Below are 4,150 nucleotides of genomic sequence, written 5' to 3'. Positions count from 1 at the left end.
AGCGGGAGAGACGCTCGAGTCGAGGCTGAGGGGATCCTCGCATTACAATTATTGAGTTTAGGTTTTTAAAGTAATGTTTGTCAGTTCTTTTATTTGTCTTTTTCACGTTAGCTCTGATTTGTTCGACCAAAATGACGAAGAAAGTGTGTGAGTAAAGACATATTTAAGGCTTAACGTTACTTCATTTGACTAGCGCGAGGTGTTTTTTTTTGTAGAATGAAATGGCTGAGTATTTACACTATTAATTAATTACTTGCACTGCAGCAAACAAGTTTTTTTTTTCCATTTATAAAGACTGATTCCCCACCCCCTTGTAGGATCTAAAGCTCCTCAATGTTTGACGACTAAGGACACTTTGCAATAACTTTACATGGTAAGTAATTTCTATAAAAACGGCTATAATTGTTAATAGATAATATGAATTACCAATGTTGGACATGTTTGAATAAAATCCATCTAATGTGGTCTATTGACTTGAATGTCATCCTCATTAACAAACTTTAGACTAAGAATTATCCATTCCAAAACATTCATCAACTCCCTCTTATGCCATCTCAAATGCATGCGACTTTTTTTCTTGTTGTTTTGTTTTAATTTTTTTTTTTTTTTTTTTTGACAGTAGCCATTGACATTAAATTAATCACAGTTCCAGCTAAAAATCTTTACTGTTCTACTGAAGAAAAAAAGTCAACTTGGATGGCCTGATGGTAAGTAAATTAACAGCTAGCTTTCATTTTTCGTGAAATATCCCTTTAATCAAGAATGATTAAATATATTAGGGTGTAAAGCTAATTTATTAATTGATGCATGTCTTATTTTCAGACTTATAATTATATATTATAAATTCATAATTTTAAATGAAACCAATGACTGATTCAGATGCATTTCTTAATTACAAATCTGTAGTATTTTAGCACTGACGAAGGCCTGTGTGCTGAAACGCATTGGAAAAATAAAGAATTGATTTTTTTTTTTTTTAGCTCCTTTTTATTTATTTATTTATTTATTTGATCCCTCAATGCCACAAGTGTTGCTGGTATTGTCCATAAATATATTAATTGCAAATTTGGCCAGTCATTAATATGAATTATTTTCTTTTTCTTGTCCTTTGCTATTGCATATCTGCAAAAATTTGATTTCCTATTACAGATTATTGTGCTTTTTTTTTAATTAAGAAAATTAATCACAATTGCTTTATCACAGGCTGAAAACATTCACCTGAGATAAAGTCCTGAAGACCTCATCAAGGAGTACTTTCTGAGTTGAACGTAAGAACGTATTTTGGTTTATTTTCAGAAAAATAAGTCTAAATTTGTGTATTTTGTAGTTATGCTAGCAAAAGGTGACCGAATTTGTTTTTTTTATGTTTACTATTAGGATAACCAGACAGATGATTGAGGAGCAGCTCACCATGGCAATGTTCATTATTTGGAAGGAGGGGGAGAACTTCATGAACCATCTGCTGACATTGAGGGAGTTAAAGTTTTGAATCAACTTACTTCAGTTACATCAGCTTGTGCCCTGCTTCTAGGTATGACATACATCATCAACCTGGCTTGTCCGAAACCCCTTTGATTTACTTTGTATGTATATGTTAGAGCTGCACAATTTATCGTAGAAAGGTCGCAATCTCGATTCAAACACCCACGCGATCCTACTTTATTAATGACAATGATTCGCCTGCGTCTGTTAAACCTTTGACAAAAACATTCAGTGTTCATGCTGCCACTGATCCAGAGACAGCAGTTTTGAACCACACTGTAGTTATTCAAGGATTTGGTTATTTGATTTCTTTCACAAATATTAAAATTATCACATAAGTAATAAGACAAAAGGATATAAACACTGGACATCAGATAGCGATCAAAATAGAGAAAATCGAAACTAACATGGTGCTTCAAATAACTGTTGTATATAAATTACCTTGTTAAGCCACTAGGTGGCAACCAGTGACATTGTCATTGAATCATTCATTCAATAGATTGGATAAGGTTAAACCCTGATTCATCCAGTAGTGAAACAAGTATTTATTAATGAGCCATTAATATATTCAAAACCATTTTTTAAAAATAATTCATTCAAATTAAACATTTTCCGGCAATTAGAGTCCAGCTATTAATATTTTGCTAGAACTAGTAAAATAAATGTTATTTTTAGTTGTCTATTTAGAATCGTGGGAGAATTGCGATCTCTATTTGAAACCAAAAAATCATGATTCTCATTTCATCCAGAATCCTGCAGCTCTAGTGTATGTCTCGTACAAATGTGAAGTTGTATGAATATCCAGATTTGTGCAAGGGTAATCACCTTTAAAGGATTAGTTTACCCAAAAATGAAAATTCTGTCATTAATTACTCACCCTCATCATTGGAGGAACAGAAACCTCTCAGACTTCATCAAAAAGATCTTAATTTGTTTTGAGTTCAGAAAAAGCATACGCATAAAATACGAAGTATACTTTGGGCTTTACACACAGTAATGAATGTTTAAAAAGCAAAACAAAAAAGTATTGGGTAAAAGCATCCCCCGTGTTATGTTAACCTGATGATGTTATTTTGTTTAAAGGCCTACAGTTGGAAGCAGCTGTTCTCCTCTTGCCTGCACTGTTCAAGGTGGACCTGGGGTTGCTGTTTGACATTGAGGTGAGCCATGAACAGTTGACTACAGTGTGTGAAGCACAATCTAATCAAAGCACGACACTTATTGCACATTTTGTTATAATTTAGCTTATAAGGTTTGCCTTTCAAATAAATATGTGAAGATGGTTAATGCTATTATCCCCTCTTCTCCAGGGCCATGCTCAGACCAGCCCTCCTGTCATCCCAACACCTAAGATAGTGCCTAAAGCCTGCGGGAGGATCATCTCATGCAGTATGACCACATTTTGTTCACGTTGGATGGCCAGTTAATCACAGAGTAGAGTGAGGACGTCTTGATGGCACTGGGCCTCCTCCTATGTGTATATTTTGCGTTTGGAATCGAATCCAATCCAGTGCCCTAAAGGACTGAAAAAGACACTGATCTTTTTGAAGTATGTTGTTTTGAAATTGAAGGATGCAGTCGGACTTCCTGTCACTGTAAAATGAGTGTACAACTCAATCTGTGAGTAGACTTTTGGAGTCAATACTCTCTCTTGCTCCCTTTCTTATGGTTTAAGTTCCAGTTTCTATATTTTTTTTTGAAATCCCGAAGGACAAAAAAGAAACTGCAGGACTTCAGAGCATAACTCAGTATGTAAAAACAGGACTATTGTCTTCAAAAATGTACATATTTCAAGCTTGTTGCATTATTTTGTATGTGTATAAAAGGGGAGTATAATGTGAGTTTATTTGCTGCTGAAAGAAATAAATTAAAAGGTTTTGAAAGTGTAATGTATTTTGTTTTTCAGTAAGCATTTAGTACATGATTTTGAATCTTTGAAGTCATGATTTGGTAAGAAATTATTAATTATCGTTCATAAAAATGTAATTTAGAAGCATATTGACTCATCTACAGTAGTACCTGGCATGATAACAGGCCCTGCTAGCTCAAAAAACAATATATGGCACCTCTAATTTGACAAATGTGCTAGAAAACTTTAAGAATAGGTGCTATATAGCACCAGAAAAGGTTCCCCTATCATAACGAGCCAAAGAACCACTGCTGGTACTATATGGCACCTCTTATGGTTCTATATAGCACCATACGACAAGGTGCCATATAGCACCTTTAAAGATAGGTGCTATATAGCACCAAAAAAGGTTCCGCTATGATTACGAGCCAAAGAACCATTTTTGGTGCTATATAGCACCATTTTTCTTTAGAGTGCATATTTCTGGGGTAAGTCAGATTCTGTAAGTATTCATGCTGTAATATTCTTCTAATATGAATATGAGATCCTCATCAGTGATGTTATACATTACAGGATGTGATTCTCTGGACTGAGATGAACAAAATCCAGGAGTTCAAACTGCTGTTGAAGGTGCAGCTGTAACAATCAACTGTCAATATGAATCCACTAATGTTTCACCAAATCTGTTCTGGTACCAGCAAAAAAAAAAAAGGATTTCCAGAATATATGCTGGACCAATTTAGTAGTAATGACATGCGGTTCAAGGATAGATTTAGCAGCAAACTCGACACTTCAAAATCATTTCCACTGACAATCAAG

General features: G+C 34.4%; 1 long non-coding RNA gene across 1 annotated transcript; it reads left to right on the top strand.

Annotated features, from left to right (window-relative positions):
* The first annotated feature begins 315 nt into the window (after positions 1 to 315).
* LOC137003581 (uncharacterized) lies at positions 316 to 3,338 on the top strand. Its single transcript, XR_010891996.1, has 6 exons — positions 316 to 373; positions 620 to 707; positions 1,204 to 1,268; positions 1,378 to 1,531; positions 2,566 to 2,642; positions 2,793 to 3,338. It is a non-coding gene; the product is annotated as an uncharacterized lncRNA (long non-coding RNA).
* The last annotated feature ends 812 nt before the right edge of the window (positions 3,339 to 4,150 follow it).

This window comes from Chanodichthys erythropterus, chromosome 16, assembly GCF_024489055.1.
Source record: "Chanodichthys erythropterus isolate Z2021 chromosome 16, ASM2448905v1, whole genome shotgun sequence".
NCBI lineage: Eukaryota > Metazoa > Chordata > Actinopteri > Cypriniformes > Xenocyprididae > Chanodichthys > Chanodichthys erythropterus.
The sequence above is the reverse complement of the archived record's forward strand: the minus strand, read 5'-3'. Positions and strand labels throughout refer to the sequence as shown.